Source organism: Acanthopagrus latus, chromosome 24 (genome assembly GCF_904848185.1).
Source record: "Acanthopagrus latus isolate v.2019 chromosome 24, fAcaLat1.1, whole genome shotgun sequence".
Taxonomy (NCBI): Eukaryota; Metazoa; Chordata; class Actinopteri; order Spariformes; family Sparidae; genus Acanthopagrus; species Acanthopagrus latus.
In genome coordinates, this window is record NC_051062.1 from 4,680,797 (window position 1) to 4,706,955 (window position 26,159).

General features: G+C 41.0%; 1 protein-coding gene across 10 annotated transcripts in view; it reads right to left on the reverse strand.

The window, feature by feature from the left end:
- Positions 1 to 26,159, reverse strand: part of LOC119015607 (interleukin-1 receptor accessory protein-like 1) — a 298,993-nt gene that overhangs the window by 185,610 nt on the left and 87,224 nt on the right. The gene's annotated exons all lie outside the window — the stretch shown is intronic.

Sequence of the window (26,159 nt, forward strand, 5' to 3'; positions counted from 1 at the left end):
GGAGTGTGTATATAGCACAGGGTCACAGGGAAGGCCAGATGGCACAAACTTGATGAGATGCATAAGGTGTAGGGATGAGAACACACACACACCACACACCCACACCCACACAGATATACAGGAGAGAGAATAAACATTGGTGGCTGAGGGTGAAGCCTTGCTGTGATTGGTTCAGAGAGGAACAAATGTATGCTCTGTCCCTTGGAGGAGGGTGGCTTTAGTGACTGGAGACTCCATGCCAGTGGTGGAAAATGAAGGAATAGGGGGTGCTGGCGCTGTCAGTCACATATACAGCTCTTTGTGCCACAGGGAGAAGTCTGTTTGTCTCACAAGAACAAGGCTGTTCACAAGATTCCAGTTTTGAATGTTCAAATGTACAAAATGTCCACAGAATGCAGTGTCAGAGCTTTGAAAAGGCCCACAGAAAAGCTATTTCCCCATGTTCATTTTACTAGCTGCTGTCAAATTAGCTGGGAAATACTGTCATCTTGTTTTAGGAGTCAATAGTTTCCCTTTATGAGAAATGTCAAATGTTATTCTCACACTCTGGGGATGGTTTGGGTTTTGCTGCAATGAGACAGGTCCATAGACAAAATCCTTGCATGATTTAGGGACACACCAAGAGTTCTGTTTGTTGACTAGTGCGGCATTTACGACAACACTTATAAGATTACAGGCAAATTATAAGAAAAGATCCAAATAGGATGAGATGTGAAATGCTGATTTTAGCAAAAAATGCAGAAGCATGTCATCACTTTATTCAATTGTTTCCTGCAGCGTAAGCATGTCCATCCCTTTACAGTGGATTTAAAATATTGCTTTGTCCAGGTGGAGTTTTAGGAGTTCAGCCATTCAGTATTAATCATCAGTATGTGATGTTTAAAAAATTCAAAAGCTGTATTGTGACTTTGCAACTTCTGTTTTTTATTTCTTATTCCCTCCCTGTTTTACACTACAAGATTAAACTTGAATCTCTTGTCTTGAACTGTGGGTTCCTTACTTAACACATGGGTAGAGAGACCAACGGTGATAGCAGGAGTGGAGAAGGTGAGGTGGTCCATGCTCAAGAAAAGGTGAGAGGTGATTACACTGCATTCTGGGCTTCTGAGTCGACCGTAAAGAAGTTTGTATCTTTGCCACATCTAATATGGATTTCTCCCTGTATGGTCACTGGATGTTGTTAGAGCAAAAGAAAGAAATCTTTGCACTGAGCTGAAAATGTTTGCGCTGTCAATTGTTAAAGGGATAATTCCAGTCTTTTGATTTGGGGTTGTATGAGGTGCTTATCCCACACTGACACATACTGACTAGGGATAATTACCTCATACAACCCCACATCAAAAGACCTGAATTATCACTTTAATGTAGATCCACTGGAAATATCTGAATATAATGTCATGTTGCTCATTTGGCTACATACCCACAGACCGAAGAAAAATGCACAACTGCCAACTTGGAATCAGAGATGTAGTCCATATCACCAAGAGCTATTTTGTGACAGTGTGAGGTGTCTCTTTTTTCTTGAAGCACAACATGTGCAATGATATTAGCCAAGCTGTCACTTTATCTACTTTATCAAAACCTCTGCGCCAATGCTGGAGAGCTATTTTGGGTTCAAACAAGTTTCAAGTCTTTCTACTATTCATTAATCCACAACGCATGGCCAAAACCCCCACATAGCAATTTTATTCATCTAATCTCGAGGAGGAGGGTAATTTATTTTCTCTGGCATGTAAAGATAATTACACAGGAGGGGCAGACAGGATTTTGAGCGTGCTCACTTGTTGCCGCCTCACATGTCTTGGCATCATTCCCATCACTTTGAGTTTATGTCAAAATACAGTTATTCACCCAATAAACCACCTTCTGTTCCTGTGAGAAGCACTAATCTGCACTCTGCAAAATCACAGTAAGGGTGCCGTTGAATAGGCTCAGTATGGACATTTGTGTGCATTTAAAGCAATGAGGCATCTTCTAAAACCAATGCCTTTATTTCATGGCATTTAAAAGGAAATTGTCTCCAACTGTATTTCAGGACTTCAGTACTCATAGCTATGAATTGTTCCTCTGTGCCTGTACAGTACATACAGTCAATCCGTCTGTGTGTTCAATTTAAGCTTTCATTTAATTCCACCTCCTCCACTTAACCTAACCTTTGAATTTCATTCAAGCTGTGGAGAGCCCCTCTTAAAAAATAATGAGAAAACAAAAGCCTGTTCTTCCCAGAATCCATACCGGCCACTCAGACTTAAAAGCAGGGCAGTCGACGAGTTTGTCATAATGGGATCAACAAGATTTAAGGCCAACAAGTGGAGCACTGAAGTGCAGGGTCTAACAAATACATGAACACAGACTTTATAAAATGAGAAAGACCAGTTCATCTTCTAAAAGTAGGGCATCGTTTCATCTTTTAAACTGCAATTGACTGCGACTCCGACTCCAAAAACAGTTGGGGCACTGTGTAAAACATAAATATGCAAATGAACTGTGTTTATTGAAAAATAGTTAAGCAAAATGTTCCCAAGCACATGTAGTAATGTTGTTTATACAATCATGTTTCACAGAGATGTGAACTAAATAAGCCTTTCTTTAACACCCATTGTATACCCAATCACAACACAAGCACCTTGTTTCCAATCAACTCAGTTACCTGCAGAATGTTCCAAACAGGTATTTTTAGAGTATGCCACTACTTTCCCAGTCTTTTCTTGTTCCCATTCCAACTTGTTTGTAATGTGTTGTTGAAATCAAATTTCATCTATGAATTTGATAGGGTTGAACATTAGTGTCTTTGCACTAGGTTGCCAAAAAAGATCATCATTATCGGATGCAAAGTATCAGAATTCTGTTTTATTTGTGTCACACACACAGTTTGAACTGTTTTGGAATGCGGGTTGTAAAATGTATATCAGGTGTTGCCGCATAAAGAAACTGAAGAGGGAACTGCTTCCTACCAAATGGCTCTCTCTGTCTCTCAATACATTGATAACATTAAGAATCAATATTAGCTGATGGTAGACATCAATTTAGTTCTTATTTTAGACTTTTCTAAAAGTTAGCTGTCTGACTTTTTTTTTCCCTGGTATTTTCTGACTAAGCTGAAGACGTTTCTGGCCCTGATGCAGATTAGATTCTCATGAAAAAACATGGGCTAATTCTTATCTCAATAAAGACAGTGCATGCGTGGGCGAGTGAGCACAGTGCAGTGCAGTTCAATATGATCTGATTATAGTGTCTGCTGAGAAAATACCGCCAACATATCCTTCACAACAGCTATAAGGTTTCCATTGCGCCGTTGTTTCCCACACTGAGGTATCATAGGAATCCTATCACTGTCAGAGGACATGCTGGCAGTATGTCGGCTGCACTGTGGCCTGCCTGGGGGGACACTGACTTCCCCACAGCCGTTCCCTGTCACAGTAGCCCATAATTGGCCCCCCGCCTCTCACCACAGAGTGCGTTCGTGTACAGTGTGTGTTGGTGTGCATACTTGTTGGGGCCTGTGCTTTTCGCCTGTCAAGCTCTTGGATGACGCACAGATCCATGGGTACCGAGGTGCCCTGAACTGCTATGAAGACATTCTGTCAGCTTAGAGATGCTGGGAACTGCTGAGATAGTTCAATCTGCAAGCTTTTTCACAAGGTTAAAGTTGGGGATTTTCGGGAAGGATGTGCCGTATCTGATCGCAGTGGAATAGTGCAGAAATAATAGATGTATGCTGTGGAAATGCACTGCAGGGAGGGAGATTTAGCCACAATGTTGGAAATGTGATACAGAAGAACAATTCTTTTTTATCAGTTGGAAATGTGGGCTGTGATGCTGAATGAAGCAGTTCATACAAAAGTCGTGACTTTAATTTGAGGCGGGTTTTACAGCTGAATACAGAGGGGGCTGTGAAGGGCAGCACTTTGCTCCCATGTAAACAGGGTTGTGTGAGAGCTTGTACCCAACACAGGAGATAAGACAACACAGCAAGCAGAAATTTAGGCTGGATTCAGAAGTGTACACAAACAGCCCATTAAGCTCCAACCAAGGAAAATACTCTGGCACATTAAGTCTCCAAAGAGGCTGGGAAAGTCTGCAGTAAATCCACACAAGCCTGATATATGACACATCCACATGACTCTAACACAACTATTTCCAGCCAACGGGGGTGAGAATCAGAGGGTAACTCACCATATGATGTTATTACGAGTCACCCAACTCAACCACGGCATCATGAAGCTGGTGACTCTCCAGTTCGAAACAAATTTGTGTTTTTTCTGAAGTTTCTCCTCCATTTGCTTTTCCTTATCAAATACAAAATACTTATGCCTTTAAGAGACATTTTTTACCTGAGTTCTTTGATAGCCACTCAACTTAGCTTGCAAGCTAACTCGATCATTCAAATCCCAAAACATTCTCATCCAGGATCTATCCATCCACACCTCAACTCATTCTGTCTTTAGAACACTGATGATTGGTTTTGTCAGTAAAATTAAAGCAAAGATAAAAGCCTTTTGAATTAGTTTAATAACATCAGTGTTAATAAATAGCTTATTATGGAGAGAAGATTTGGCAGAAAACTCTTCCTATTAGTTGCTCTGACAGCTGATAAATATATGTACCAGCTCACCTCCAACCTATGCTCTCAGAGTACAGTATGTAAATCATGATGTTGCTAATGAAAAGAAAAATAAATACCCACATTCTCTCTTAGAAACAAGCATTTTTTGCCTCCTCTGACATGTCTATCTACACCTTTAAGTCTGATCTCTTATCCCTCTCCCTTGTCTGCTCCCTTGGGGTCCAACATTAGGGGTGCTGAGCCCGTTGACAAGTGAGCCTTGGGGGAGATGGTGGTAGCGGAGTCGTGTGATGTGTCCATCCTCTGGAGAGGTGAGTCTGACAGTGAGAGGACCTATAAGCGGAGGTGCTGTCAAATTATGCAGCAGCCCTGAAGAGCAATGCATTAGGAGGGGGTAGTAAGTGTGGTTGTACATGTTCAATAACTGATGAATAGCTGCCATTTGTGCTGTGCCTCTACAAAAAAAGGTTTCCATGGTATGAAATCTGAATGTTTTGTGGAAAAACATATAGTATCTATGAGAGAAGAGAAAACTGGAGATATTTAAGGTCACGTGTGTGCAACAAGGAGAGCCAAGGACAAAGAAAAACCCTGAAGAAAGTAAGCAAGAGAGAGCAATAGAAGCGAGACATAAAGACAGTGTGAGTCATCACAACACTAAAACTTTACAATACTTCAATCCGTACCCGTAAGCACATCAGGTAATAATTTAACAGGACTGTCAGCACGGCAGCATCAGTTTAGTAAGGTCGACACAAAATTTAATTAAGAAGAGCATCACAGTTATGAAGAACACTGCTCTGTTTGCAGTCGGAGCACTGCAACATGTGAATTGCAATCTTTCCTGATAGTGCTGATTTACATTAAGAGGCTACTCAAAGACAGGAAGCAATGGCACAGGAGGGACACAAGCTTGTTTTCCTATTTTCAAGATGTGAACAAGAGAGCATTAAACAATCAGAGGTTTAGCTGCGGTGCTTGATTCTACATTGGAAAGTATTGAAATAAAGAGCAGAGTTTAAGTAATCCTAATGAACTCAGAGGAGGACGTGTTCGTTCCCATTTAATATGTGTGTTTCTGTGCTTCTGAGCTCTAATACATTTACATTCAAAATTAGCTTCAAGAAAGGAATGTTTTGTCACTGAAACCTTTTTTTCATTTCCAAAAGGCATTAAATCTATACATTTGTCACATATCTGACTTTGACCACAGGTGTCAATAAAATGAACCACGATTGTAGAACAACAAGTCATGGTTTGATGCACAGATGGTGAATGCAAAATGCAGTCAGAACTACAAATTGCAAGACAAACCATTAATAATTTATATGTTTTACATTTACATCATTTATTCCCCTTTCCAGGCTTCAAAGCTTCTGGGCCCTTCTGCTGACCTTATTTAACTTTTTCTCAGACAGCTGATGTTTGTAACAGTAAAAAGGTATTCTGAAAGGGATGAAAGTTTTATTGAAGTGTTTTTATGTCTTATCGGCAGCAGCCATATCCTTTGCCTGCTGGTACAATCCTGTGGGCAGCTCCTCAAGGTTCATGGGCTAATCTCTCTTACCCTAAAGTAACGTCGCGCCAACAGACCTGCCACTAGGCACTCCTACGACTCTCCAGTCACACAGGAGATAAAATGTTCAACAGAGGCAAAAAGCCACCTGAATATTATTTAATTTGTCAAGTAGTGATTTCATTTCTTATATAAATGAAATTCACAGCAAATTTTGCTGCAGGTATTTCTGGAAGATGAGCCCACATCAGTTCACTTTTGAGGAAAGGGGATAAAGTTATCATTTTTTGATATTAGATAGTATATTATTATAATATTTGTTTACATGCATTTTTACAAATTATATCAAGTTGATTAAATCTGAGAACAAAGTTGTTTTCTTGTTGTATAATAAAAAAAGACATCTGATTCACTTGCTGGATTTCATGTTTAAGCTAGCCTTTTTCTCTCTGACTTACTGCAAGGACGAAATAAGGCAGACCCTCTAATTAGCTAATGTAGGTTAAGAGGAATGATTTACATTGTCTTTAATGCACTGTCAATCATCAGTGATAGTGTTAGGGGGGTGTAGGAAACAGATGAATGAGATGGAAAGTGGGGAGTAGGCGTACAGAATGGACAAGGGCAATTCAGAAATAGATACGCTGAGGGCGGGGTGTATAGAAACAAGATGAAAAAAGTATAGAGGGTAAGGGTGAAAAAAGTGTGGACTGTAAGGGGAAGACAATTGGAGACTCCAAGAGGCAAAACTGAGAGTGAAAGTGATGGGGCGAAGAGTGCAGAAGATGGGAAAAAAATGGAAGGAGCAGAGCCACAGCAGAGATTACAGATTTGCACGCAACCTCTCCTTTCAGCTGACACAGGAGAAAAGCTACACTGTAGATTCGCATAACGAGACCACTGGACCATCATTAAAATCCAGAGGCCGCAAGACAAACCTAGCCCCACCTGACTGTCGGCTGTTGTTGCCCCCCAGAGAAACGCGCCTTGTTGAACCTGCTCCTCTTCTGTCAGCACTTTCATAAATAATTCACCGAGCACTCTGGGGCAAGAGAGCCATAGAGTGTACAAGACTTCTCCCCCTGTCTTTCTCTGCATTATTTTATTGCCCCATATTTGCACCGCGCAAACAAGACGCATTCATTTACATACTTTGAGGAAACCGCAGGGTGCAGGTCATCAAAACTGTACATTCAGAGGGAATTTAAATAGCTTTGTGTTGAAACAATAGCGGGTCCGGGCTGCAGCAAGCAGAAGCTGTGCTTCAAAATCCTGATCACTTCTTTTTATTATTTTCAATAGAAAAACATGCCAAAGAGGAGAAAGGTGGGAGCAGACAGGGTTATTGAAAAGAAGAAATCAGGCACAATAACAGTGAGGATTAATTTTGGAGTACCCATGACTTCCATCTTTAACACTTTCTCACAGGTTTCCAGAGGTCTCTACTCACTTCCCTTAACATTGGCATTAGACACTTGTTAAAATTTGAACATTTCATCAAAATGGAACACAACAGAATAAGTATGTATTCGGAAAGTGAATGTTTGTTTCCACAGCGTCTCAAGAACCATGAAGATTAGACATATTAGACAGGAGTTATCTGTGATGTGACAAGGCAACAAGAGAGTCATCATGATCTATTCTGTAATTTGTTGTTGTGCCAGTGTGATGCTTCAGTGGATGCTGAAACAGAGACATGCAGAGGTGGAGAAGAGAGACTGAAAACTCCACATTTACAGGCAACACGCCGTTTCAAAAGCAGCTGTTTTTTTAGATTTAATAAATGAAACGATTAGCAAAAAAGATGTTTATCACTCTCTCTATCTGCTCCTGTCTCATGCATTCTCTCCTAACCCCTGAGGCTTTTTTAGACTAGTTGGAGAAACATTAAAATTACAATTGTTTAAATGCCAGTAAGATTAAAAGCCGTTTCTATCCTCCTTGGTCCCAATACTGTTGATAACAGCAACAAGTGCTTGCTTGCATATGAGTGAATGTTGTACAGATGTTGTAGTATTGTGCACGAGTGCCATCAAGTACTGCAATGTGTATGCAAGATATAGTAGGGCGGTATCCATTCCACAAGTACTGAAGAATTTTGGGGGAGCTCAGGAATAGCTGAGAAACCAGGTCCTTGGAAACATTATTACAATTAAAAGAGCTAAAAGTATCTTACATAAATATACCTAGGGATAATGCAGGACCTGATAGTGGTAGTGGAGAAGTAAATCCTGTAACTAAACATGCCCAAACTCTGTACACTCTGTGTAAACAGGCACTTTCTGCCAAAGAAATAGTAGCTTTGTAACTTGCTATATCTGGTTTATATCTACTTGTCTCCACATCCACAGCGATTGAACAGCCTCATAAGGCAGTGTTCCTAAAGATAAACTGGATGTCTCTAAGAACAGCAATGTACATGCGTTTCCCCTCTCATCGGCGCAATTTTGTCACAGATTTAGTTTTAGCAATTTATTGAGCCTCCACGGCCTTAAAATGGAGCAAAGGAAGACATGCACTCAACAAGTATACACACTCTTCACTGAGTGTGCGTTTCCGCAGCGTGATACTTCATAGTTGTAACTGAGGACCGAAAGACAAAATTATGAAGGACTCCTGAGATCATGACCCATGTTATTTTTACTTTATACTGTACTATGTGACCAGGACTTCCCGGATGGTCACCATGTTTTGTTGCATTTCTTCACAACAATGCTTGCATTACGAAGGATGAATTCACAAATACGCATGATGCATACACACACACACACACACACACACACACACAAACACTGCCCCACCATTCCATTTGGGATTTTTACAATCTGTTTACCCTGCACATTTCAGACACTTAAATACTTCAGCAAGTGCATGTCAGTTTTCGTTCTATCGTTAGCCAATCTGCTCTGCGAAACTGGGTCATGTGGAGGCAGATTGGCTTTATCAGACGAGAAAGTTGCTGAACCGTCCTTCCTCGCTGTCCTTCTTCCACCCCAGAATGCACCCTTCTATTTCTTTTTTTACATCACAGCAGCCTCCGCACACATCCCCTCAATCGCTCCTCTTTACTGACCCACCCACTACCACCCTTCTCCCGTCTTATCTTCGCCTTCCCTCCCTCGCCCGCTGCCTTTATTCTGATGGTTTGAGCAGAAAAAAAAACTCTTTTTACAACTACAGTTTTACAACTGTGGACATGTGTTAGATCTTTTAAGGCGGAAATGTATGTCCGTTGTTTTGACAATCTGGTCCAAACTGAAGAACCAGAAGCAGTTCAGGATTCAGTACCGCTGAACATCCTCCTTAAAAAGCATGGGTATTTATTTGCTGCTAACACCCTCTTCTGGCCTTTTCTCAAGAGTTTACAACCTGGATGCAGGGATTTGCTGCCATTCAGCCACAAGAGCATTAGTGAGGTTGGCCACTGATGCTGGGTGATAACCTAGCTCACAGTCGGCGTTCAAGCAAGCTCACCCCAAAGATGCTGGTTGAGTCAGGTTATTCTGTGATGGTGGTATGGTAAAAAGTTCCACATTTCCCAAATTGTTGCTATTAAGTTGGAAACACACTTGCGCTCTTATAGTATCAACACATTTGAAAACAGAAACAATGACTGTCACACATTTAACTTAAGGAAAAAAGACAAGTGGATAATGTCTAATCTTCTGTGTGGGCTAATGTCTGGGACAAAAGAAGGTCCATTAGGTACAGTGCTCGACTAATTTAATCGCAGTGTATCATGGAGTGAGATACCATTCAAGACAGAGGAGATGGAAATTAGAACCAATTACATCTATTTCAGCTGTAGAATCAAATATACCCAGTCCTTTGGTATGTTCCAGTGTGCTTGAATACGATATATAAACCCCTCTGTGTAACAAAAAAGTAGTTCTACTCATATGAAATGTTATGTTTTGTGTAGTCGAGGAGCAGTGCGATCTCTGAGCGCTGACATTTGCATATTCTCAGTGGCTCTCTTTGATAATCATTTATCAAACTGATGAATGGTTGTCATATTAGGCGTGATTTGTATAGACGCTCCACAAACGCCTGACTAAAACAGATTTTTTACAACGGCAACCGTTCAATGAGAAGTAGGGGGTAAAACCAAAGCCTTATTGGTGACTGAAAGGTAATTAGTATCTCGGCGTTCTGTGTATTACAAGGGCGAAATATGCTTCGGCTGCTAATGATGAGCCGCTGAGTGAAGAAGACACAATTCCTTTGCTGAGCTTTTAATAAGCAGGAACAAAGAAAATAATTAAACCTTAAAGTAAGAAATGAGGAGTTTATAGTTGGACCACCAGTGCCTCTGCCAGCATGCACACCCTAGAGAGTAATTCAAGAACTTAATACTAACAAGGTCAACATGCAGATACACAACACCACTCCCCCTCCCATGTCCTATTACAGTAATGCATTTAGACAACTAGCCTCGTTTCTCCAATATGAGCTCATATATCCCTGTAGCTGAAGCCCCTGAGAGCTATTGTAGGGTTCAATTTCTTCAAAGAACCGCACAGTGTCCTATCTTATCAGCCTCCTATTTTTCATACAACAGCATCCCATATTAGTGGTTCTTTTCTGTGCACGAGTGTTCGCTACCAGGTCAGAGGTCCGCCGGGTTGTCTCTGCAGAGAAAAACCAGACAAACAGAAACTGGGATTTGGTCTGATTTCATGGTAGAACAGAGGTGACTGACAACGCGCAAGATTCATCCCCGGCGCATGCTAATGGAGGCTTGGAATATGGCAAAGAAAATGAATTGGGTCTCATGGGGCTTGTGTTTTTGGTGAATTGCTTTGAACTATTTTTAAAAGAAAATCCCTCAAGTCATGCTGTGAATATTTGTTATGGTATCAGTGGTCTTAGTCAAGTGCAGTATGAGTGTGTTGCCATACGCCTGTTTTGATGTGCTTTTTTGAATTTGCGTGAAAGGCATGCCGGGATTTTATAACTAACAATTCAATGTAAATGAATGTGCTCAGTATTAAAAAAAGAATAAAAAAAAGTTCCTTTTAGCTATACAGACAAAACAACACAAACTCAAAGTCTTCTCTGTTACTACCTTATATTGGAGCTTTTGACCTCATCATCAGCAGATTGAGTTGGTTAACATTTAAGGTAACATGGATAGAAAGTCTCTGAAAGAATAATATTTTGAATTTATCTGACTACTTTTTTATAAGTGGATTCATGTATTTCAGCAAGAGAAGTGTTTTAACTGCATCTCAAGTCAGAAGGTCTGTTTGCTCAAAGAATTTTTCTGATGACTTAATAGATAAAACCTTCAGTTCACCCTCTGCCATAGCTCTTAAATGGGTGTCAAAACAATTCCATTAGTTCAGTAAGGGAAGAGAAAGACAACAGCTACTACAGGGGGGGCTTCAGATTTTAGGCTGTTTCTGGAAAACTAGACTGTTTTTGCCCGAGGGGTAGAAAATCCTTAAGGTGAATCCCTGATCCTCCTTATCTCTTCTCTTAGCCTCTCCAACCAGGTCTTATCGCCTCGTGGACAGTAATTAACAGGAATTACACAGACCTCCTATCTGCTGAGCCCACGTTACCGCAAAGAGCCCTTTTCCCATTTAGGGCCTGTCTGCTGGGAGATTACCACTGGAGAAGGGCTGTTGTGCTTTTGTGCCAAGCTCGGACACAGCTTTGGCCACTTGTGCAGATAAAGGCCAAGTCTTGCAATTTTGTTCCTCTATGCAAATATGGGAAAACCCTAATATGGATGTGTGTAGTCAATCTTTTCCTTTATCTAAAAACAATAAGTCTTACATAAACGTTATTTAGAATTGCAACATTACCATTCATGTTCAATTTGTATATGTATTTAACCTCTTCTTGAGATATTAACGAGGTCAACTAAACCTTAATAATCATGACTTTTAGTAGATTTAAGGCATGTGAGCTGAACTTAAAACCTAATGGTGGAAACATATCCACGTCACTCATAGTTATAATGAAGGAAAACACTGATGAAAAGATTCACGAAACACATATCTTCCACTAATTTCTCTGTCTCCCTCTTTCTCTCTCCGAGTCCTGCACACTCTAAATGTTTAACAGGATCCTTGAGAAAAGCCTCTCCACTTCTGTTTCCGTGGCAACTGGCATGCATTGGAATTGATGACATCTCCTGATCGCCCACTTACTTTGCACTAAAAACGCTTCACAGTGAACTCTACCAATGCCATTTCCCTCACAGTAAGATGACGCCACTTTTCCCACAGTAGAGGGGAGATGGAAGGGCAGCAGGGGAGATGTCCGTTTTCACCAACATGCCATGCCATTTTTATCCTGTCTATTTGTAAGCACTGGCAAGGTTGAACAAGGACATTATTTCAAAAGAGCACCAGTGATGAGTTACTTGATAATATGCAAAGGGAATGGATTTAGGGAATGAGATTTGTCAACCTTTCTAATGTTAAAGTATTCAACATGACAAGCTTAACAGCGCTTCAATAATTCATGGTATGCTGAGTGCCTGTGGCGAGATTTGTATACCTCACTTACCTATGTGAATCAGCATAAATTGCTGTCTGTTTAGCTCCACCTCGAAGCTGCATACTCGTTTGAGACAAAGGCCAAAACTCTGTCCTTATCCGGACCATCCAGTTAAACGTTTTTGTCTAACAATGTCCCCATACCTCACACTTTCATTCTCTCCCTTAATTAACATAGACGAGCAGCCAGACAGCTCCGGAGGCCAGAACCCGTACCAGGACCGCTCGCTGTCACCTTGTTACCAACTTAATGGGTTCAGACGAGGTCCCCCTGACACAGGAGCGAGAGGGGAAATGAATTCATGAAGAGCGTGGCCTTGCGTACTTTCCACTTTCCCTTTGTCTCCCTTTGCCCTTCCTCCCTCCCCGCTATCCCACCTACACAGCCTTGTTTAAACAGTGGGCACCACACAACAGAGAGAACATATTCAACATAATCACGCTGCATGCACCAGTAACCCAATGCACAATTCATTCAGCTTCATTAAAACCACACACGTGCACGTGTACCGACAGCAAATTAACAACACATTCCAAGAGTGTCCATTAAAATCTATTCATTAACTCTGAGCCACATTTCATCCGCTGTTGGTTTTGTTTGTAAGTGTTTACAACTCAACAATAAAAATTCAAATACTCAAAAAGCGCTCAGTGAAGTCAACACCGTGGAGTCGTCTATGATCGCTTGTTTAAACATTCGCTCGAGAGCTACTAACTTGGACAGCCAAAGGACTGCCGAGGCAGGCCACTCTGTCAAAGAGCTGGATGTCATGTGCGTGAGCAAGAGGCAAGACACTGCGCTGTCAACCCAATTAGACTGCTCAGGCACACACTGACTCCATTCTGTAGGCCTGAAAGAGGTCAAGGAACATCTAAAACAGAGCCACTTCCCAAGCTATCTGAGAAAGAAAGGCAAGAATGTCCTTTATGTTGAAGCCATTGATGGTGGATGTACACACAAAAACTCTGTGTGGAAACATGTCCAAATACTGACCAATTAGTATTGGGAACAGCATGTGTTACAGGTAAAAGAGAGAACCGTCAGGTTTTAAACCTGATGCAAACTCCTAGTCCTTCAATGGCACAAACAGTCCATTAAGGAAATGTTTCAGGTGCTCTGATTATACATGCAACACACTGATTTGTTTGTTTAATCCAATTATTTGGAGACTCTATTCTGCAGATTTCTCTATTTCCTTTATCCCATAGTCAATAATCCTCAACCCCCCTCTGAGCCAGTCAGAGAAGCCATGAATGCCCAAAGGGTTGTCAGTGGCAAGCAAATGTACTCTGATCAATTGTACACGGCCAGCATGGATGTTTGATTGGATAATCTGTGCCTCACTGTCTCACAGACATGTGTGTTGGTGTGTGTGCACCCAGAATCAATATTCTAAACAACAGAGGAGTATGTAGCTTGAGTGCTGATTTAAATAAGTGTGTTGAGCTTTCAATTTAAATTAAATTCACTTCGTTTCAGAACAAACAAATAGTTGATTGACAGACTTTGTTTTGGAAAGTGTTGAGTGTGTGTTGGCACAATTCTGTCCACGATTTCTATAGTGGATCTTGCAGCGCGTACATCATCTCATGTTCTCATGGATGAGCACAGTTTTGGGTCACTTAACAAACATGCCTAGAGGAGGTGGAGAAGCAGCAACCTCGTGATGGTGTTCTGGATGGGTGCTCGGCTCTATCATCGACTCCCCTGAAGCAGATTTTGAAAGGGTTAAATTCTCTGACGCAGCACAACTGCAGAACAACTGCAGAGGTAGCCCTCTCGCAAAAAAAATAGGTCACTTAGATCACTCAATTATGGATGTTGACATCGCATGTGCATTGTATAGCTCTAATGCCGGGATCACAATTCCATGATATGAAATGTTTCCTAATCCTCCCTCCTCCCCTCCACACTGGAGATCAAAAGAAATGCTGGAATTGCTTCCCATGGCACATTTGAAATGGTTTTCTGACAGTGTAATACCAAAGTCATTTGCCCGGCTGCATTTGGCTTTTGCTATGAATTGCAGAGATGTAGTTTCCTTATTTTGTTTGATGTGCCTCAGCCATGCAGACAGAGTCATTTAACTTTTTGCCATGCAGCTCCAATGAAATACTGACAAATGCCTTTTACTTAAATGAATAATACTGAGTCATGTTACAGAAACCTTGCGTTTTGCCTGCATGAAGCAACTGTTATTTATTTAGCCTTTATGCTAAAGACTAATACGCTTTAATGAGACGTAAGCATTTTGTGATATGTACAGTCTATCCATATCCCGTCATCGGCCTGGGAAGCTTCTTCAGTGCCATTTTTTTGCTGAAATGGTTAAGTCTGATCCTGAGAAGGAAAAACAGAGGCAATAATGGATCACGTCACCTCCTGGTAGAAATAACTCCCATGCCAAACAGTTTCCTTCCAAAAGCTAATCTCCTATTTGCATATTAAAGGCAATGAAAGACACATACAGAACCATAATCCTTAGCTAACCTTGTGTTCTTCAAGACCAGGCACTTGGTTCACAAAAAAGTGACAGAGAGCCTTAGACAGCATTGCAAACACCAAAGGGAGGCCCTTTAAAAGCCTATATCACACAATTTGAAAAATCGCTGAGGGTGGCATGCACATTAAACATTATAATAAGGCCATATTTGAATTTCAATGGCGAGCAAATGAATGGTGTTGGAATGGGATTTGGGATACTTTTATTCTGCATCTGAACTGGAGTGTTTTGGGGCTGGAACAGCGACAGATGACTGTCAAATATCAAAATGGCATTACCATAAACTGCTTTGCTTTGTTATCCTTTTCAGAGCTGTTTAGCCAGATGTGTCTTCATTAAACCAGGACGCGGATAAATAAGCCGTAGGCTGCAAGTAAATTTAACAGCTTAATGATTGCCAATAATTAATCACCCTCATCTCTTTTAATTGATTGACTTTGCAGGTGCGGACAAAACTGTTAGGTCAGCGCCCTTGTAAAAGGGGTGTTAATCATTCATCAAGCTGCTTGATCTGTATCATCAGATTTGATGAGAGACTGTAGCATCTCCATCCACTCATTAGGCTCCACGTGAATGAAAAATACATCTTTTGTCAAACAGCAGCTAGCAGACTTCACAGCATTGCTATGGGCCTTATTAAACACGCTGGAAGGCTAACACTTCACGCTTCAGACTTAATTGGCTGCCTGAACATCGCATTTTTATACAGCAATTTATTTTAAGTGTTTTTGATGTCAGATGATATACAGGGAACTTTTGTGAGAAGCTGAATGGAGAAGAAACACTTTAATTACCCTCTGGCAAAATCACACGCACAACGCAGGCAAAGGTTGCGGGGGATTTTTTAATCCCGTTTCGGAGGGCGAGATCATGTGAGGGAATGTGCTGAGAGCGCAGAAACACTTGAGATGGTGAGGTTGCAGTGTTGCTTGGCTACTGGCAGGGTACAAAGATGCAACGCCTACTAACATCTGTAGTGCCTCTCAGTTAGCAGGAGATGCTAACAGGGACTTGACGCCGTTTGGATGCTGAAGCGTCTGTGCTGTCAACATGAAGGAAAAATCTACAGTAGCTCAACTGCCTCCAACCAGAAATCTTGTGTTGATTCAACACAAGAGCCTCCTTCTGCAATGACAGTCTCTTTTTCTACATGTCTCATCAGAAGCAAACTGTGTGTATCATCAGGACTGAAATCTTCCATGTTCTCAATTGCTTTTATTTACATCGCATGGGTTAATAGAATCTAATCGTTTTTAGAGGGCCATTGGGGCTGTAAAAGCATTTCATGGATATTTGATCCACAGCTTAGAACTTTTCACATTTACAGAGCTGCCACTATATGTCATATTAAAGGAAATAAATGTAAGACACTTCTTGAATACTACAGATTATGATGCCCCCCGACTGCTCACTGAAAAACACACACCTCTAACGCAGCACCTCTCTTCATGTACATGTTTGTTTCATGAACGCAGAGGAGCGGTGGGGGAGGCTGTGCAGCACCATGATTGGCCAATAACAGACCAGAGAGAGGCTTATCCCTGGGAGAGGCCTTGGAGATGACAGTGGAGCTTAATTGATATGTAGAATTTATTGATCATTGCACTGCAGGGAAATCAGCTGCCATCTTCTACCATTTTTTGGGCCCTGGAGGATCATAAATATGAGGGTCTTAAATATTTCAACCACGCGCCACATCAAACACAAGCAATAAACATGACTGGAAATACGCAATGGAACTCCACTGTTAATCACGGCAAATGAAATTACAAGGCTTGCTTACAGGGAATAGTTGAGCGGAATCTTGCACAGAATAGATTTTTAAAAGCATATTTGGAGCATGTTAATTAAAGAAGCATTTCTCTCTGTGAACAATAGGTACTTTAGCCTTGGATAAAATGACATACTTTCCTAAGGGGGGAATACCAGGTAATTCCCTGCTAATTATAACAAAAATGCTAAGCGGTAGGATTTGAATGGGTTTTGCTTGTATCTTCTGAACAGTGGTGAGAAAAGCAGCCAGGGCCAGGAGAACAGAGTCAGCCTGGTTTGTTTCCAAAACTCCTGCAGTGCGTCAGTCTCCTGCAACCAACAAAGGCATACTCCTCGGCAAGCGAGCTTACATCCTTTCTCCCTGGCAAAAAAAAGGGAAAACTGAAAAGCCCCAAACTTGGCAGGACTCCCTTGAGACCTGCAAGGATTCACTGTGCCTCTGCTTGTTGCCGAAATAGGTTGATTGTGCTTTGACCATTCCCAGTTTGACTGAAAAAAGAGTGGAAGAAAAAAAGGAAAAACGAAGGGGAATGAAAATATACAAAGAGAACAAGAGAGTAGTGTTTTTTGTGCATAGCTGTCATTGAGCGACGGGTAGACTGTGAACAGGGAATGAACACAGTGAGAGAGGATGTGTTCAAACTTTCCAATAAAGGAGCATTGAAAAAGGCCACACGCTGAGTGCCTGGCTGATGCGAGGGAGCTTGACAGCCTCATCAAATGCAACGTTGTTGGGAGACTTCCTGCATTCACAAACTTCACCTCTCCAGCGACCACAGCCTCATTGTGCAGGGTAAGCTAATTAAAAATCCCAATTCATGTGGTTTCTTTCACAACGGCATCACTGAAGGCAGGAAAAGGCCACAAATTTCCCAGCCAGTGACATTATCAGTCATCAGTATTTTTTCCACTCTAGTCGTAATAAGCAAATAATTGGTTTACAAGGTCAAATAGGAGGGATAAGAAATTAGTCATCCGATCCCACCCGCTCTGCTACTCTTTATGTGACTGACAACATGTGTTCATGAGACCTACTTTTGGCTGGTATCAACACCTGTGTCAGGATACCACACCCCAGTCTCAGTACGACTTTGGTAAAGATCCACTTTACTCCAAAAAATGGCTTGTTTGTATGTCTTAAATATTTATAAAACACATCATGAAACAATGCAGAAAAGGGCAGAAGGAACACAACAAGAAAACACAGAGGTTATAATTTCAGCAAGGAAAATGCCCCATAAGCCATTTAATTATATGACACAGACATGCACTTAACTCTTGTCTGTAATCCACATGTCATGATCGTTATCTTTCATCACATCACCCCAGTTATTGCCACACATGAGCAGAAACTTCCCCAAACTAATAAATTCATGCATATGTTGATCGGGCAAAAAACCAAAAAAAACTCTGCAGATTAACTATTGTGTGTGTAGCAGTGACAGCCGTGTGGGGGAAATCAATCTCATCTTTGTCCCAAGCTATCAATCAAGAGAAATGATCCCTGAGTAAAGCTATAAGTCATTGGTTATACAATGCATTCTGTTGTACACAGACAGCTAAACAAAAGTAATGGATGCGCTTCATAGCTGAGAAAAAATAGATTTTAAGTATGATATTAAAGTACTGATATACGTTTTCTTTTTGGAAATTTACTAATCTGAATTGTTATTCTTCATACATGACAGCAACAATTCAGAAACATAAGATTTTTCTATGTTTCAGGTTGGCTGTGCTTTTAAAAATCGCTGTATAGTAAGTTGTAAAACCAGCAGGTGAAGTATGAGGCTAATTAAAGAGGCTGATGAAGTTGGAAAATGACAAGCGGCAGTGTTGCCATGCAAGTCAATGACCTCCCCTCAGAAATCAAACTAAACTGAGTTGCAATGGCTCAAAACAAAGTTAGCACTCCAATCAATAGAAAACCAATGTACTCTAAGGGTCACAACTCTGGAGAAAAAAATAAATAAAAGGAGAATCGAATGGCAGAGATTGCGAAGGCTGAGACAAGTGGAAATCAAATTACCAGTTTGTCTGATATCCACAAATGACAGCGAAAAAACAAACAAACAAAAAACTTGATACTTGTCTTTTTAAACAGGAGTTTCGGCACTCACTTCTCGAGGTAGACCTTTTATCAAGGAGGGATGTGAGCTATCATTAGGCCCAATTTTACTCCACTCAAACAGATACTACTACAGGTGTGCAATTTAAAGGCAATACATAGTTAGGTCTCTGGTCTGCATACTAGAAGAGGTGGTATTTTCAAGTTAGATGCACAAACAGAAATCAGAGATGTTGCTGCGAGAGTTAAACAGCTCAAGTTTCTTGGTAAACATACTCTTGGCTTAAAACAGGTAGAATGGAATGATGATTATCGGATTAGGCATCAGTTTATTATTTGAATTATTCTGTGAGACATCTATCTGACTCCCCAGTGAGCCTGTCTGGCCTCCAGGAGAAAGTCTCCAATCAATGGAAGCAATAACCATCATTTTCCATGCTCAGGAGCTCAGGGAGAGATGTTAGGTGAAATCAGACAAGGTGGCAGGGAGAAACGCCAGAGAGATCACATGGGACAGCATCAACCATTGGAGATGAGGCAGGTTTTTCTATTTTTTAAGAGGAATTCAAAAGTGCAAACTGCCACCTCAGCCCTGACAGAGGTGGGTAGTGACATGCATGAACACAAATCATTAAAAATCGTGCTAAGATTGCCGGATAGAGAGACCGATACATACAGGCAAAGAGCGAGGCAAAATGACGAGCAGAACCCACATGGATTAATCACGCGGCGCAGCCCCAGGTTAAAATGTGTGATATTTTTGGGTACAGTCCCATCACCGCCTCCAGGCAATTTGCATAGTAGTGAGAGACTACTGCTTCTCTACCCACCGTTGATCAGCTATCTCAGAGCCAGCCAGCCAAGAGGAATCAAAATAACCATCGGGAACATTCCCGTCCAGGTCCAATTGGCCTGACTTATCACAAATGTTACTTATTTACTTTTCTTTTTCCATCCTTTTTATTCTTTTTCTTCAGGAGTTTTATTTCCCCTAAAGTCATCTTGCATAAACCTGAGCGCCAGATTTTCTTAAATTAAGCACTGGCCAGCCTTCTCCATGTTTAAATCCTCTTTTGGACTAAAGCTCATTATCATCCACACATATAATCTCTCAAATTGGTACCAAATGCCCCAGCTGTTAAAGTGGGCTGCATAATTTGCTAAGGGAGCTTGAAATGAACGTATTATCTTCAGAGAGAAATATTAAAAGTGGAGATAAAGTGCAATATTTTGTATTTAATGTTGAATGCCTGCAGACAGTTGGGGTTCCAAGACAATGAGCAGATAAGAGGAAGGCACAACACATAAAGGTGGGATGAAAATTGAAGTGATTCCCTTCCCAGAATTTGTATATATTTCAAATCTTAACCCTTTAGTTTTCAGACAGTTGCTTTTTATTGTAAAGCTCTTTGAGTGGTCAGTAAGACCTTTACTATAATATATACAGTATTCAAAGCGGCCAAAATAAAAACGCCATTAGCAAAAAACAGGATCCTGTTTTTCGAAACATAATCAGTTACCACAAAGAAAGACAACTGTAATTGTCTGTTTTATTGCATCCCAGTCTGAAGTGCAAGTCTTTTCAATGATGACAAATAAACAGCAGTTAAGACAAATCATGCAAAAGGAGCGGGAACATCATCTAAATTTATGATGGGACAAAAAACAATAAAAATGCCATAAACAACACGCTACCCTGCTCATATCTATATGTCAAGCATTTTAAGAATGGAAGCCAACTGGATGTTAACATCAAATGAGTGAGACTCTCAGCCACATTGATAACTGCTGCATGCGTCTGACTAGCCATGTGTATGTAATAAAACAGAAAATGAGTGAAGCACCACAGAGCAGCAATCACTGAGGCTGAAACCAAAGTTTAAAGACTAACTCAACACTAAATCGACCTTTCCGAGTGAGCATAATAAAGTGCATAATTCACTATGAACTGTTTCTGGGCCCAGTGATAGTGTTAGTGCAACTGTAGGTCTTGGCAGTCTTCATCAGAAATGCAGTTCCTCTACTGGCAACTAAATGCAAGTCTCAATATACTTGACTTGATGTCTTTTGTGATTTCAAAGATTTTTGTGTCATTACCGAGATATCCTGGCTAAAAGATAATCGTCCTTGGGGGGACACAGCTGCTTGATTGACAGGTGTCAGAACCTATTAGCTCCACCTACACTTCCAGCCCATTTGCCAAATCTGGATTTCAGTAAACCCAAAACCAATCATCCTGCAGGCCTTCATACGCCTGCAGGTGATATTTTGGTACAGTTAAAGCCTTAAACTCAAATGCATCAAATAAATTAAAAAAGCTGTAATCGGATACATCTTAGATCCATGCTTAGAAGCAGCGACAGTGCACTTGAGCATTAACCACCTGCAACTACAGGCCAGCTGCAGCCCTCTACACCCTTTCTTGGCATTTTTCTAAATCGCTGTGGTGTTGTAACATTATTACAGTTCAGGAAACAGGCCACAGAGAGACTACTCCACTCATAAATCAGGTGATTGATCGTCGTCCATCTCGCGCGGAGGACTGTGGCATGTGTCCCCAACCCGGAACACAGATCCATAGTAGCCCCAGTTGTCAGGAGGCCTATATCTGGCACACTTGTTGAGTTGCTTCTCTCTCTCCCCCCTACTCTCTGAGCAGCAGGAGGGAAAACAACTCCATGTGGCAAGCCATTTCATTTCTAATATCATGTGTGTGATCAATCTCCCCCCGCAATGAACGGGCGGTGCAGTGGAGGCAATCATTCAACATTTGTGGCAGGTATGTGGTATTGACCGAGGGAAGATGAACCGCGGGCATTCACGGATGTGTGCCTCTGTATGTGTGCGTGACGGAGGGAAGAGAAGGAGGCAGAGGGAGCGAGCTTGGATTTCAGCATTCAGTTTTCAATCCTGGACTTGTTTTGGAAAGATTCTTAAACTGAATTCTGAGCATTTACATCCCAAGCTGTTATCACTGACTACCACAAGCGGTGTATAATTGAACTGATGGCATTGCGATTTTTATCACTTTTCTTAGTATTCTCCGACAATCAGTAGTTTCCTTGTGTAAAAATCTGACACAATGGAAAGGGTCACTTCTTCTGTGCCCCTTCCCTCCCTAAAAGTTCTTGCTGACAGCTTCCTGTCATATTTAACGTCCTTTAATATCAATTACAAAGTCAAATAGCTTGCTATAATTGAATTTGTGCTGTGCGCTGATGTCCCCTGTTAGGAATCACTGTCTTGTCCAATTAAAAGGAGCCTTATTATTGGCCAAATTGTGGGTAGCGCATTAATGTGGGGGGAAGTTTCCATCCTTTAACTGACGTATTAATGTTGACATCCTCCTGGAGTTGTGCTTTGCGACGGGTGTGAAGACTGTAAATTTAACTGACTGTCACGATGTCCTTGATTCTTCCTCCCGCAATAGTGGAAAGAAGAAGTCAGTGAAGAGAAGGGAAAATATATGCTGTGGACCTACTGTAGCTGCAGTAGATAAATACACGGGGGGAGAAGGATGATGAGCGGCTGCTCTCTAATAGGAACCAAGGTCTTGTTGCAGTGCCGTGTTTTATTTACAGCTACTCTTCATCAGAGTGACATGCCGGGCCTTCGGACCATCCTTAATAGAAACTAGAGGCAGGGAAGGGGTTCTGTACTCCATTTCCAAATGGGGACACATGTCGGAGAGCAGCTTTTTACGTATGCATGAATAACAGAAAGATGCTCTCCCTGTGAGTGAGTGCTGTGGGTAATATATTGCTGGAATTACTGGGAGACTGTGGAAAGGTAAGCATCATTTGTCTGGGGACTCATCAATGTCTGGTGAAGAAATGGGGACTAATGACTTTACAGCAGAGGGGCGGACAGAAGCTAAATTTGTCTCAATCAATGTCACAAAATATGATTGTGAATCTACAACTGCCAGCAACGTTCACTTGGGAGATATGTGTCACTGTAACAGTTTTGTTAAGGGGTGACTTTTAGTGAATATTAAATGGAAATGTTTCTTGCACTACAGCAGTGAGTTTTAAATGCAGAGGCAGCCGATTGGTGAGACCGACAGGGTGAAAAAGCTGCTTGTTTTTGATCAAGACATGGAGCTACTGTTCTCGCAGTGTCCACAGGTTAATGGCTGGTGGCTGTATACTGCCCAAAACCTCCTAACAGAATTATCTTTAAGCATTTTCCTTACTTCTGTTTTGATTTTTGACACACAACTTCAAAATGAAATGAAAATATTAATCACACATGGACTCAAGTTTTGCCCATAAAAAGAGCCAATTCATTTAAGAGCCCAAATGTTGGTCTCCAACAAGAGCCATCCAAAAAGACAGCAGGTCCAATCCACAAAACAGCAAGCATGTCATCGTGCTGTGAAACTGCTCCTAAGCAAGAGGCATCACAGTAAATCCCTTGGGATGACAAAATCTCCTGATGCCTGGGAAGTACGAGAAGCTCCATGAAGTACAACTGAACACTAAAGATAAGAAGACAGAGCAGAGTTCATGGTATAATGCAGATGAATGGTGATGCCCACGAAATATTTAAGAAAAACTACCAGAGTATTTATGAAATGTTTCTTTTTGTCGCTTTTACAACGTATGTATATGGACTTCTTATTCTATTCTGTATACTGGCATGCCAGAAGTCAACGTCAGTAACCTCCGGAGCTGCTTCTTACCCTGATTGTAATCCATGTTCAGAGTTGAGAATAAGAATAAATACATAAATATTACTACGGAGGGCCTAAAATGTGACCTAACATGAACTCTCAAGTTTCCATTTCAAATCAAATAAATTGCAGCTGTGTGCAGCACAGAAAGAGGATTCTGCTCTTTTCAGCCGACTGCCAAGCCACCAAACAGGCACATGTGGAGATATCTCACTTGGCTCTTCCAAGAATCTATTGTATAGCGTGGCAATATAAGTGGCCAACAAGGGGGCTGATTGTGTGTTTAATACAATAATAGCAGCACAACCCATTTTCAGAGAACCAGATCTTTTTAAATAATCAATTCAATTGAAAAAGACCAACTATGTCCATGGGTCGCTCTCACCCAAAGAGATATAATTCACTTTTGATGATGCAGAATCTATTCAACTGATTACATAATCGCTGAATCTTTGTCAAATTTTGTAGAGGGGTTTCAGCTTTAAATGTCTGCAGTTAGGCACTTGTGTGTGATGATTGATGAGGTCAGGCTAAACCAAGAAGGTCAAGCTTTTGACAATTACGTTAGTCTCTGGTACAAGTCCGTGTTGGGTATTAAAATATCTTCAACTGACCAGATTAGTATCCACTTTTTAAAAAAACTTCTAAAGGTTTTTGCTCAATACTTTCATGCCTTACAGTGAATTCAATACACATTCCTATGTGAAGACTGCCATGTACAACCAAAGGGATTCTGGTGTTGGTCTCTGCAAAGAAGCAAATCACTGTTACTGTGAGTGTCTTGCTGAAGGCCAATTCAACAGTATTTGTGCCACTCGCTCACATTTCCCAGACAGATTTTCCCAAAGGGAATGCGACAAGCCCACTTCTCTAATCTTTAGACCTCTGCCATCACACCAAATCTGTGAAACTGTGATGTGCGTTCTGACCACAAACAATGACAAAACACAGATTTACAAGCAAATGGGATTTTGAATCCCTGCTGTAAACAATGCACCAAGATTTTTTTGCACGTCTAGTTGTAGTTTGTGATGTATTTTGCCTATTCCACAAACAACTCCTCACAAATGGTGATCATACAAATACGTTGCCTCTAAACTGTTATTTGTGATTATTTCTACAGTCTACAGTATTTCTAAAATATATGGTATAGCATTCAAACCCAGTATAACTTAATATACATCATGGATTGAATATCGCCAACTGATAGTACACGACAATGTAAAGCATCCAAGAGTGGGTTTTTTACCTCAGCATAGCACTTGATGTGCTGTTTTAAGCAGAAATACACACAATTATTCTGTTCAGCCAACCATTCAGGCCATATCAGCATTCCAACAAAGAGGAACCACAGCAGAGGACAAATGGATGGATTCGCCCACTTATGCATGCTGAGGATTAGTATGGCAGATGCATTGTATGTTCTTGCACTGTTCCACCCTGAGTACAAATGCAGACAAAGCATTACTCAAAGATGGGAATTTTGAATTTAATCATCTACAGATAATAGCGGTGCACATGTGCAGGGGTTCCTGGGGTTTGTGTGTGTGTTTTGTGTGCCCAGGGAGGGAAGGCAAGTGAGACAGTGGATTTGTTGTCCCTAAGGGAGTCAATCGAGTCGTTTAATTTCCTCTAATGGGCTGACACTTACAGGTTTGATTGTCTACAGTGGGTTTCCTTTAAGAAAGGTGCAAATGAAAAACAGTACATGTTTGAGTACAAGGGTTTGCAGGGACTCAATTTGTCCTTTTGACATTCATCAGTAATTTGTTTGATTGTTTGATGTTTGATTTCAGCTGGATTGCCATATATTTCCTGAATACAGTGTAATTAAAAAGCAAGACTTTAAAGATTGATTTAAATGGAATTTATGTCAAAGAATTTGTTCTGATATGGAAAATACAAAGATTAATGTAAAACCTTACTGCTGACCAACCAAAAACATAAATTGTCTAATAATCCATGCATCTCAATATCACACAGAAATGGTGACAGTTATGATAAAAATCCATATTACAGGTAAAGTTTAGGGGTTTGAAATGAGACTATTCAACTAGATTTTATCCAATCTGCAATAAAAATATGACCAAACAAACTGCAATTCTTTTTTTTTTGTTTTGTTTAATCTAATAAACAAAGGAACCCTAAACCATGAAAATCATTTCTTTGAAAATAAACCTGCTATGACACCAGGATACTCACCTTCCTAGCCCCTACTGTTTCTATTTCATAAAAATGAAAGCAATGCAATTTCAAACTGGCTTTCATTGCCCAGAATCCCTTTTACAATGGGGCTCTAACTTGCAACCAGCATGGCTTCTAATAAAGCCATACGAGAGCTAAAAGAGAAGGAACAAAGGACGGAGGTCTGGCTTGGATGGGGTGTTCATTTATCAGTGGACACGTTTCAAATCCTTGCCCAAGGCAATGGCTCGTGAAGCATCGGCGGAGATAACCCGTAGGGACTTCTGCTGGAAAAGCAGAAACCCTCTGATGAGCCTTGGGCCATTCCTGCACCTGTGTCTAATATGCATGGGTAAAAAGCCA